The 12,983-nt window shown below is 38.0% G+C and overlaps 1 protein-coding gene across 7 annotated transcripts in view; it reads right to left on the bottom strand.

Moving 5' to 3' along the window:
• The window catches only part of brat (brain tumor), a 95,157-nt gene that overhangs the window by 19,822 nt on the left and 62,352 nt on the right, over positions 1-12,983 (bottom strand). For 4 of the 7 annotated variants that reach the window (XM_067764246.1, XM_067764247.1, XM_067764248.1 and 1 more), the window contains exon 2: positions 14-204. The gene's annotated coding sequence lies outside the window, so the exon portion shown is untranslated. Of the gene's footprint in view, positions 1-13; positions 205-273; positions 512-6,476; positions 6,551-12,983 lie in introns of those variants that run through there. The other 3 variants (XM_067764249.1, XM_067764250.1, XM_067764251.1) reach the window with 2 other exon arrangements.

The raw sequence follows: 12,983 nt of genomic DNA on the forward strand, positions 1-12,983 counted from the left end.
TTTATTGTCTTACTTTTAACCCTTGTAAATGAATTTTATCTGCTTCGGTAATACCAAATAATTTTAATTTTCAATTTTATCTTCTTTAATGTAAATGTTTGCAGCTCTTTCCCAGATTTCTGCACGCACAGTTATCGTTTTTGTTCAATTATGATTCAATTCATTTTCCAATTTAGTAAAACTGTAATCCAACATCTTTAAAAACTGTAAGTAGATAAAGAAAATACAAAACTTAATTATAACAGCAAAGTTTTTTTTTTAATATTTATTTACAGAATACAAAAGTAAAAACAAAAGAAGCAAGAGCTCTGGCGCCAGTGGTGCTTTTGATAAGCGGGTGCTGTGACATAATCCCAAGTGGTATAGTCCCAAATTTAATGTGGCCATATAAATCGTTCCCGAGATGGTCGGGCTAGCACCTTAATGGTGCTGTGGTACCGGAGCGTACCGGATCTGTATCCGGCAAAGGACCATCACATCGATAACACTCCTTCGGTGAGTAACCTTATCGCTACAACAACAACAACAACAAAATAAAATATTATGAGAAATTATGAAAAAAATTATTTAGAGTTCCTATTTATTATAAAATAAAGCAAATTACAAATTCGCATGGTTTGTTCGACTGAACATTTTTATAATAATTAAATATTAACATTTGATTATTTTTTAACAATTGAAAAAAATTTGGAATGAAAAGTTATTTGTAAACATGATGTAATAATAAAGGTGATGTCAACAACATAACCTCACTTTTTCGGCAGCTCTAAATGCCAGTATTTACGTGTATTTCAAAAGTAATAAGTTTGGATTGCTTAATTTTTCGTACAAATTCTTCAAATAAATTAGTTTTTTGCAAAATTTTGTCTATATTCTGTTAGGGAATAGAAAGTTACGTTAACCTTTTTGGCTAAACAATTCTAGTAACGGCTTATATAGTTATAATATTTCTAAACGTATAGTAAAATCTTCTACGATCGTAGTAGAACTCAAACGCAGTTCTGTATGATAGACAACGCTCTTGTCAGAATAAGGGAAAACGTCAACGGGATGAGAATACCTGAATATTCTCATTTCATCATGTTTGTAAAAAAGTTATAAATGTTACAAATTTTTATTGTTTATTATTTTATTTATTTTTTTTTCTAAGTCTAATGAAAAAATTTTGTCACTTAGGATTATGTCAGTAGTTGTAAATATTAATATTCTCACAACAGGTCTGTGAGCCCACAGTACCGATACCCGCTTTAGCACCAATCATCGTAGCAAGAGAGATATTACAAGCAAACTGACTGCAACCTAGGTTTTGAGGGGTGCCAGAGGTTCCTAATATTATAATTTTTGTATGTCAACGTTCTATTTATTTGTGAGAGTGTTTTAAATGTATCCTTTATTAAAACTTATGTACATAATTGTAGTACAATATTCTTGGTATACTGAGTATTTAAGCTCATCATCTTCTAATCTTAATTTGTTTTTTTGAGAATTTTTAATGGAACGGCTGAACCTGCATAAAGATGCGAAAGTGGTGGGTGGCATTATTTGGAAGGGCCGATGTTGTCATATCAAATCGTGTTTCTATGGTGACTACAATAACTTGATTAATTATTATTTTTCCCCTTAAATGAAATTTCCGAAGAGATTTTAGGCCGAGCTTCTCTTCCAATTTGCGCAGTGTTCCTCTTGATTTTTCCTAAAAATTGGCGGGACAGGACCTACTTGTCTTATGCCGACTTCGAACGGCATCTGCAAGGCAGATGTGTTTCCCTGAGAAACTTTTTATCGCAGAAATACGCGAGGTGTGTTTTTGCCAAATCACGCAAATATAAAGGCGAAAGAAAATGGGAAAGTAAAAGGAAATATAGGGAGAGAAACAGGAAGGGAAACAGTGAAAGAGACAGAACAAGATAAAAAAAGAAAAGAAAAAACTACAATTAAGGAAAAGGAAAATAAAAAAAGCAATGGAAATAAAAAAAGCAAAACAAATTAAAAAATAAAAAGAAAACAAAACGAATAGAAATAAAAAGGAAAAGGAAGAGCGAAAGGGAAGGAAAATCAAAAGAAAAAGAGAAAAATAAAAGGAGAAAGAGAAAGGGAAATACACAGAGACAGAGAGATAGAAAAACAGAGAAGGAAAGAGGAAGATAGAAAGTGAAAGTGAAGGAGAAAAGGCAAGAGAAAAGTAGCCAAAAACAGAACAAGAGAGAAAGCGAAAAGAGAGAAAGAGAAACAGAATGAGAACAATAAAGGGAGACATAGAAGAAAACGAAAAGTAAAAATTAAAATAGGAAATGATACAAAAATACAAGGCTCAGTGGGCGGTGCCCTACCCCGTTTTCGAAAATTTCTAAATATTTTAACTTTGAATCGACTGATCAACTTCCATATCAAATTTGGTTATTGTATGTGCATTATTTACTAAATAATCACGTTTTTTGGGTTTTCAAAATTATACATAAACATATAAAAAGTGGCCGTGGTTATCGTCCGTTTTGGCTCATATTAAATAGCCATTGGAGATGAGTGGCAATGAACGTACAAACCAAATTTACTCAAACTATCGTGTTCACGAACAGACGGGCGGATGGTCATAGCCTTATGAATATGGGTGTTTCCAACGCTACGGACGTTCTATGTTGGCACATTTTTTTTTTTTTTAATATAAAACCTGTAGTAGGCATTAGATTAGAAACATTTGTTTGTTATAAACGACATTCGTAGACCTCTATCATTACAAATATTTTCCGAAAGCGATACACAGCTACTTTTTATACGAGGCTTGTCTTTTCCTTTCATTGGAGTGTGGTTTGACGTGGCGGGTCCCAAGCACAGCGCACAACCCGCTCAGCGGGAATGAAAATATTATTTGCACATTTATATAGCGAGCTGCTTGATCCAAGCCAGACGCCCGCTTTGCAGCCACATCTCGTGGTGGACAGATGCTGCCGATGAAAGATCCCCCAGCTGGCCTTTAAACCGAGTATGTCAGAGTGGCCTAGCCAGGTTTTTGCCTTCTCACATTAGCTTACCACCAAACGGATGTTCAGTGGCTACCCAGAGGATACTTGGCCGATCCGGAGCGACCGGGAGTAGTGAGCTGCTTGAACCGCAAGCAAAAGAACCTTTGGCCATTCCAGGTGAATGGCGGTCAGAGGCTTTCCCCACTTTCGTGGACTTCTACAAACGGCTGCACACTCTGTTGGCGCCAGTTGGTAGACAGAAGAAGCGCCTGGCGCCCGTTGTTGGACGGCCATAACCGTTTAAACGGTTAAGCGCCAATTAAGTGAGTAAAGATGCACAGCTACTTTGTAGCGACCTATAGTTGCTGTACGGACGTTCCGAAAACGTACCTATTATTTGAGGTGACAAAATATTTTCTTAGAATTTAGCGAAACGGGCTTTGCTTCATGAAAATGTTGTAGGAACGATAAATAAGCGAATATACACAGATTATATTTGCATAACTTTTATCTCTGCAGCGATGTGTTTTGTTGGTCGAAAATCGTATTGAACCTGTTCGTTCCACTTTTTTCTCTTTTTGTAGTAAACCCTGAACTTTTCATGCAAATAACAAATGGCACGTTCATATTTTATTGTAGACTAGAAGACCCGCAGACGTTGTCCTGCCCTAAATTTGGCCTATCTGCATACATTTTAATAAGCTTTTTTCGTCTGACTCTGCCCTCCCCCCTCTTCACTTTTTCCTAATCCTTTTATTCACTCCTCCCCCGTCTTTTTGGCTTCATCTATCTCCATCTTCGTCTCATTCTATCTCTTTCTCAATCTCCTTCTCTCTTTTCTTTTCTCTCAATTTCTTCTCATTCTTCTGCATCCCTTATTACCTGTCCCAGAGGGTGGTATGTATTTTATTACAGTCCCAGTCCCACTCCGAGCCTCAGTCCCAGTCCTAGTCCTAATCCCAGTCCCAGTCCGTCTCTGGATAATATATTACTCTGTACTAAAGCACTCATCAACAGTTTTCATTTGATATCCATATTGTATAAACACTGTCTAGGCATTCACTGGCCCACTTTTTGGCCTATATCTCGAGACCCTAGTCACCCAGGGGTGTGAAAATTACCCTCTACTAAAGCACTTATCAACAGCTTTCATTTGTTATCCATATTCTATAAACACATTCTAGGGGCACTCGGGTCCACGTTTCGGCCTATATCTCGAGACCCTGTACGTCGATCGTAACCAAACCTATGTAGTAACCACCGCGTGAGGTTTACGCAACTTGTGTGAAAGTTTGAACAAAATCGACCGACGCATCTCTTCAAACACTGGCGACCAACTAATAACACACATTTTAGCCTTTCTTTTTATATATGTAGATTTTTATTTTTCACACTTCACTATAATATTAAAACGAAATGCGATTTTCGTTGCTTTTGAAATTCGGCTTAAAAATTGTACATGGAACAACTAAAGACCCTCCTGAATTAAAAAAAAATGTCATAGTACCTCTAAATCGCGGGCCCCTCAGAAACTCACCCCCCGCCCCCACCATCTCGGCGGGCCTGGTGATGTGCTATACTTGATATCATTCGCTATAATATTTTTTATTAATAAGCACGTTGTTTAATTAAACACCAACCAATTACACGGAAGTATATCCGTACCCCTGAAATGTGAGTGCCAGTGCGTATACGTAACAATTTATTATTACGTATAAACAAATAAAAAAATTTGCAATAAAATAATATTGCGACTATAAACTGAGATATAACCTATCCTATATTTCAAGTTAGATCAAACTACACACGAGGTGCAAAACAAATTCAAAATCGGTTCAGTAGTTTAGGAGTCCATCGCGGCCAAAGATTGTGACACGTGATTTTTATATATTAAGATGTCCAAAATTATGTCGAAAATAGCACTAAATCTTGCAAAATTGATAACCGTTAATATTTTTTTTTTGGGGGGAGTATTATCGATGTTGAAGGCTCTTTGCCGGATATATGTAAGTAGTTCCGGTACGCGCCGGTACCAAGCACCAAAAAGCCGACGAAACTCACAGGATCATCCTACGACACTTCCCGAAGATCGGTTTTGCGCTGCAAGAAAGGTAGCGTAGTGAAGCATAAGTGAAGAAGTGGCCGCCCAAAGGGATTGGCAGACGCCTATTCTTATGTCTTATGCCTAAATAAGAAAAACCAAAAGCTGGGGAGTGTCTTTATCGCTACAACAACAACAACGATATAAGATAACTTATCTTTTATAATTATTCCGAAAAGTTTCAAACAAACACTAAGTTTGGCAGTATGCCTATAGTTTGGTACACCATTTTTGATCCCGGTTTTAAAAATCGAAGTTATCGAAGCAAACTTCCACAGTAAGTGTATATCAAGATCTCTCTTACCATTAAAATACATGCAAGTGGGATTATTAGAATATCTACGTTTAGAGTGAATAAAATTCCAAAAAGCCCTAGGGATTACTTTTATTTTAGCTCAGTTTCAAGCCTACCTGTTTTATATGCTGATTGTACGGAAATTTATCGAGAACACCAAATTGTTTCTTTGTTTAATACTATGTTCAAACAGAAAAATAAATTGAGGCAATTTCGATTTAAACTGAGTGGTGTTCATACAATTCAATTCAATTTCTAAATTTTTGTGTGTTGTAAGAAAATGTGTTCAATGTTTTGGTTTCATTCTGAGTTTGCCATCTTCTTCTGACAATTCCTAATCCAGTGAAATGAATAAAATAAAATCAGTTGATGAGATGAGCCAACCATATAGTTGAGCCATGCGTAACTGACTTTTAAATCTACTCAATAAACACACTTTACAAGGTTGCATTTGCAGTTTGAAACAATTACGAATTTTTTTTTTCAATTGGCAATTTATTATATGATAAATTGCGTAATAAATTGCCAAATGGTATAAATTGCCAATTTGGTGTGTGTTTTACATAGTATAATGGTGTGTTCAATTTATAATTATTATTAAGAATTCATGAGCCGGCTTATAATAACTGAATATTCAATTATTATGTTTTTTTCTGAGAGAAACTGAAAATAAAGAAAGAAAACAGTTACTGGCATATTGCGATGGTACCATTTTGAAAACCGCCACGAATTCACCATCAGGCAATTTCGTAATGTTATCAAAGGTTTCACCGAGATTCGAACCGCGAATCACACGGTGAAACTGCAGTTGCCTTAACCACTAGGCTATCCTGCTGGTATTTGTTTTCATGCTTATTTCAGTTTTTCTCAATTCCACACTAACAACACAATTGAGACATTCTGGCTCTATTAATTGTTTCATTATATTTATACTTAGTACATTGATCTTTGAGGAAAGTATTCGCAGTATTTGCCCTATACAATTTATTCTGCTTATTTTTTAGACTTTTGGGGCTTTGTTAGATATGTAGTAGTTAGTTGGGTATGTATTCACATATTTTATAAAATAAATTGATAATTTTATTATTCGATATTTTAAAATTTAAATGTTATTTTTTACCATATTTATTTATTCTTATCATTTGAAGTTCTTAAAAGAAACAATATACACAATTTCACAAAACAAATTTGATAGACAAAAAAAGAATTTTCTGCTACACCGCCAACGACCCGGACAAAGCTAGTCATGAACGAGTTGAACTACTTGTGATGAATCAAAAAATACACACATCCCCTTCTCTCGCTATTGTAGTCAAAACTTATATATGTGAGTGTATTATCACAGCAGACAGTACAATAATAATACTTCCAATGTACTGTTAAACAAAATTTAGCTATTAATTTGTATAACCTTTTTCCCAAGGTTTTTAAACGGGATGGCATTGCAACGAATGCAATATTAGAATAAACAGGATTGCTAGTTGCCTTCCTTGAAAAATGCTACTCGACACCGCATACATTAACACAACTAACACTTCCCCATACTAAACATTCGTGTAAAACTATCAGGGGCGAGAAATATACAACAGACGACAGCTGCGACGAGTGTAAAGTAGGTATGAAATCAGCAGCTTAGCACACTCATCATCTACCCTTATGTAGGGACGGCTGAAAATAGTAGAGTTGCCAAATGTGTGGCGAACGTTGAGCTAGTAAAAATAACATATCAGATGTTTGTTCTTAAATTAATTAGGTTAGGTTGAACTGCCCGGTCCATGAGTACCTCACATAGATTGCATGAGTCCGTAGTCTTACCACAAGTTTATTTAACGACCAAACTGAAACCCCCCTATCAAAAACCAGGACCTACATATGTTATAAAATAACTCCGTCCTCTTGGCAAATACTAGAAGATTTAAAGGATCTATGCCACTTTCTGCTTCTAGATCTGACAGCTGTGTCGCTGCTAATAGCTGGAGTCTTAAATAGCAAGCGCAGGGCACGAGCACAAAACCTGCTCGATCATTTCGTCCTCCAACCCGCATTTCCTACCTATCGCTAAGTAGGCTTAATGTGAAAATTTGCGATGATAGAAGGCAGTGTCCAGTCAGAATACCCGCCATAAGTCTACAGTTCTCTCTTTTTAATGATAGAAGCAACCTTGTTAGTCTAAGGTTGTAATACCCACACATAATCTTCGACATGCAGCCCCGCGCTGGCGTCCTCGCTTTCCGGCTTGGTCGACCATGTCCACCTCTCGCCTTCTCTTAATCTCACCCTATCTAATTGGGACGTCTACTAATCAAGCTTCGAGATATGCGCCCTTTTAGCTAGTTCATCCGCTTTTTGATTCCAATCCATTCCCATATACCCTGGGACCCAATATAGATGCATGTTTCTCCCTGTCCCGATTCTTTACAGGGATTGCTTACACTCTAACACACTTTTAGGTGTCACTATCTCCTCCACTTTAAGCTTCCACGATAACTTAACTTGCCTTTGGTGTACGCATGTTGTGTTGTGGAGTGCAGGTTTTCATCCACGTTAGACTTTATGTACGCATCTATGCGTCTCTAAAAGTTTTTGAGTAGAAATGATGGGCCTGTAGTCTTTGGGATGCATATGACCGATCTTCCCCGCCTTTGGTAGGAAAGCTACACAAGTAATTCTTCAAGAGTGCGGTACATGATTCAGTTTTATGCACCCATCGAATATTATTTAAAGCCATTCCATGAACTTCCTCCTGTACAAGACTCTTGCACTCCACCACAGATGCATCCGCAGGATGCCAGGATAAATACCTTCTTCTGCTCGACGGCCCGCCTGCAAGGTACTCAGTAGTGTAATAAGGCAGCATTTATGAATGCAGTTGTTTCCCTACCATGACTACAGTTCGTACCCTTCCTTCCGTTTGCGCGTATTAGACGCGAAGTCCGAGCTGAGCCCAGAATCCTTCTCTCGCGAGGAGAGCCATTGCTCCTGGATCAGCGCCACGTCAAACGAACCCTCCTCAAGGGTTAGGAGTTCGTTCGCCACCATTTTACTGTGTTGGAGGTGTATCTGTAAGACTCGCAGCACCACGGATTTCGAGGTTCTCTTCACCCTCTTCCGCTTCTTGCAAATAATCAAAGGTTGGAAGGAGCTTACTTGGTTGTTTCCGCATCATCTTGAGCAATAAGCACTGTCCGAAAGGATTGCTACGATCAACCAGCGCTACAGTCAGTGACTGCTTTGCCACACTCATCTGATTGATTTCGAGGTAGTTACTATCTCGCTATTGTGGCCTATCTGTCCTACAGCTTTAGGCCTACTTATCTATGCGGCTGCCCTGCTTGCCGGCCCTGGGATAGGTCGCTTCTGCCTCTTAAAAGCGGGTTTGTCACCTTTCGCCGAACGTTGCCAGTTCATTCTGCCGTTCGACGCTTCTTCCTCTTCGAACCGATTGCAAAACTGAGGGTTTCTCGCAGCGAACCTCTTGAACTGCCTTCGACCTACTTCTACCTGGCCAGTTTTGTTGGGTCGAGCACTGCGTTGAACAATTATTAGTGCTGCACGGTACTGCGACAGACCTCTCTTATTTCCTCTGCTCCTTTTCCTTCTCAACTCTACTCCTCCGCTTGTATTGGTATGCTTTTCTACCAAGGAGCTCAAGACTCTCCCCTACTGTCGCTCCACGAATCCGACGCATCGCTTAATGCGTTTTTGTCTTCGCTTGGATTGCGGCCCAGTCCTCCCTTCCTCATCCCAATTTCTTAAATCAGATCTTGAGCCGTTCCTCTTGGTCGTACGACCACCTGCCCGACAAGGCGGGCTCAGCCGTCCAATATTAAATTTAGGGGAAAGAACGATCCGCCACAGCAGCGTGTCCATTACAGTGGTAAGGCCATTAATACTTCCCGCGGTCTGCTTACTTGCTCATTTCCATCTTTAATGCTTGTTGCTAAGCTGGTTCTTTCAAGGGTGCAAGCAATAGATTTTTTCAACGGTAAAAGCCCTACATTAATTGTTTTAGTTCGATCGTCGTGGGAATGTTGAGAATAAGCAGGCAATTCGGTAGTGCCTTTCTGTTTCGCAAACGATTTCTTTATTGCTTCAGTCAAATAATTCAAAAATATAATGGCTCAGCTATTTTGTACATTAAATTTCTGAATGAAATTCATTAGCTTTTCTTCGAATGACGCAGGCCAGTTGTATGTTAAGGCAGAATTCCTTAGCTAGCCTCAGCCATTGAAGAAGTGCTCCTCGTTTGTCAGCTATTTCATTTAAACAGCTGAAGAACAAGGTGAAACTCCCATATACCACAAAGTCTGAAAAGATATTTATGGAGTTGAAGCTTCTTAGAAATTGTATCGTAAAATGGTTCCCAAAATAAAAAATAAAAAATTAATGTAAGGCGCGATAACCTCCGAAAAGATCTAAGACCGAGCTTCTCTTCCAATTTGGGTCGTGCTCCTCTTGATTTTCCCTACAAATTGGCCGGACGGGACCTACATGATTTTATGCCGACTCCGAACGGCATCTGCAAGGCAGATGAGTTTTCACTAAGAGCTTTTCATGGCAGAAATACACCCGGAGCGCTTGCCAAACGCTGCCGAGGGGCGACCCCGCTTAGAAAAATTTTCTTCTAATTGAAAAACCTTATTTCTAAAATTTTTGATGTTGTTTTGCCCGTGGTTTGAACCCAGGGCATCCGGTGTGGTAGGCGGAGCACGCTACCATCACACCACGGTGGCCGCCAAAATACTTCAATTCTAAATCTTCGTATGGCAATCCTATTATATATCCTTACCGCATACATATTTACCATAACTACTCGTTGAAACGAATGCATTTATGTATATGTATTTATAAGGATGTGTGCATGCATAAATAACTGTATGAGTAGCAAACTAACGAGTACGCGCACCCTTAATACATAGTTGTACTGAATCGTTTCATTCCGCCTTCGCATCGTCAAATTGCTCTCTGTGCGTTTATTGTTGTTATTGTTTCGATAAAAATCAATATATACAAACATATAAATACCCAGCAAAAACGGGTGTAAGCGGTGCGGTTGTGAAAAATAGAGAATACGACGGCATTCCTGCTTTTACTCCTGACAGACAATCCTTATAGTAAGGTTAGAGCAGTGGTGCATTCGATAGCTTTGGAAGATTTTTCGGCGTTAACCTACATGTCGTGTGTGTGCAACGACAGAGATTCAGTAATGGCTTATGCCCCTATTGCCGTTTACAACTCAACTCTGGTTGGGTTGAAATTTCGCAATTTGGTATTACAGATTACAACTCAACCTGTCAAAAAAATGTCGGTAGAGTTGTCTAGTCTAACAACTTTTTGTGGCATTGCCGTTCACAACCTTGTGTTGATGTAGTTGTCAAAGACGTCAAAATCTTACAACTGATTACTAGCAGTTCTCTCATACAATTTTGCAGTTGTTTCGAAAAAATTTAACGTTTTACAAACCGGTTCACCACCTAATTTCTAACAAAAATTTTCAAAGTTGGTATCAAAGGACATGTTTCGACCTCCGATTTAAGAATCCGAAAAAAAAATTTTTTTATTTAATTTCTGTCATATCATTTCGGTTCAAATTTCCATGTGGTTGTTGTATTTTGCCAGATTTTTTGTACACACTAATGCAGAAAGGCGTTGAACCCACCCAGGGTAATTTTTACAAATCGCGGCCAAAGGTCGCCAACGCAGAAATATGTTCTGTGCAAAAAACTGTGGATCGGGCCTCAAATTTCGGACCCTCTCGGGCCATTTTGTGGGTTTTTGTACATATTTTTGACAGAAATAAAATTTTTAATTTCCGCGGAGATCGAAACGCGTATTTTGAAAGCACCTTTCATAAGAGTTAGATGGTGCAAAATGCTTCCTTTCAAATCTGCAAAATAACTTCATTTCAAGCTCATCATTTGTCACTTGAACATTTTCTTACTTGGTGCTTGGTAGTTCCAAGGGATTGGAATGATCACGCCAATGTTTTTCGTATTCGCGACATATCAATCACCAACATTTTCGCCATTATAAAATAGATTTCATATAATATCCGTTTTGCTTTTAATAACAAAATCACTTTTGCAAAGGCTTAAATTTCCGCCACAAATTGATCAGCTTTTCATTTATCTGTCAAATCGTCACTTTTTTAGATTGGCAACATCAATTCAACTTCAACTGAAATAAGTTGTAATTCGTAATACCAAACAGGAGTTGAGTTGTCTTAAAGTTGAGTTGTTTTAATTACAACCCAACTAAGTTGAGTTGTTAACCGTAATAGGGGCATTAATTGAATGGCTCCATACAATGAAAAAGTTGTTGTACGGCTAGTCGATCTTTCAGATAAAACTCGGGCCTGATGACATAAAAACAGAAAAATAAATAGCATTGCAATGAATCAGCCACACAATTTATTTATTATAGAATAAAGACCTGATGCCATAGCCTTTTAGCCATATGAAATAAGCCTTATAAAGGTTAAGATTTTTTGGTGGGTAATGTTTTCAATTTCAATACAAATATAGCCGCATTTACAGCTGCCGCCATGGTTGTTGTCCGTTGCCGTTACTATCAAAAAACGCCCCAACAATACATAAAATGTATCTTACGAGGGAAAATCGAAATGCAGACATATGTACATACATACGCACCGTCGAGACAGACGCTTTCACACCCTTAGCGGTCGCATACGCGCCCACCCTCTTTCACCCACTCAACATACATTCGCATTTACTAGCTTCTATAAATGAATATTTTAACCAAAAACCGAACTGTTGAATGTTAGACAACATAAAAAATTACTATCGCCCCACCAACTCAAAAACTCGACCACCCCACCCCAATCCTCCACTATTGTTGAATAGGCTGGTGAATACATACAAAAATTTAGGTACATATTTGTGTAGCTCTACAGGTTGTGAAGCGACGCAGTTTCATGAACTTTCCAGCCCCAAACAAGAAGTACTATGTGTTGGCGATATTTGTCGTTAAAACTGGGAGATGATACGGTACATTATATTCGTTTATTATTATTAAATTTGCAAGGACCTGTGACTTATACATACATATGTATGTACATGTAAATTAGTGTGTCCCAATCAAATCTCAAAGGCCCGGTTTTTCAGTAGTTGGTTAAGCTAAGCTTAAACTAAGCTTGCTTAAACTCTAGTCAAATTAAAACTCCAGTTAAACTACTGAACAGTTTTTCAGTCACAGATAAGGCCGCCTTTGGGGTATGCTTCTTTGTGCGGCAACATTGGTTTTCTTATTATCTAGATAATTTGTAGATACGGCAACAGCTGGATTTTGTTTGCCCAACAAACGTGGAAAAAAAGTTCTCCAGCGAAATATATATCTAGTTCCGGAAGTTATATCCAACATCATTATTTAATTATTCTTAAACCAGATAGTTATCGAATTGATATTCAACTTCATCCTCGAATCACTATCCAACATTTGAGAAATTTTGTAAAATTAAAAGTTTTCGAGTTGATCTCCAACGTCATTAATATTTTCCAATTATTATTCTAATTTCGAGAGATTTTGAGAAATGTACAGTTCTCAAATGAATATTCAACACATTTCTACAGTTGATATCCTACATTGCATATCGAGTTGAGGTGGAGTT

This window comes from Eurosta solidaginis, chromosome 2 (assembly GCF_040869045.1).
Source record: "Eurosta solidaginis isolate ZX-2024a chromosome 2, ASM4086904v1, whole genome shotgun sequence".
In the NCBI taxonomy this organism is placed as follows: Eukaryota; Metazoa; Arthropoda; class Insecta; order Diptera; family Tephritidae; genus Eurosta; species Eurosta solidaginis.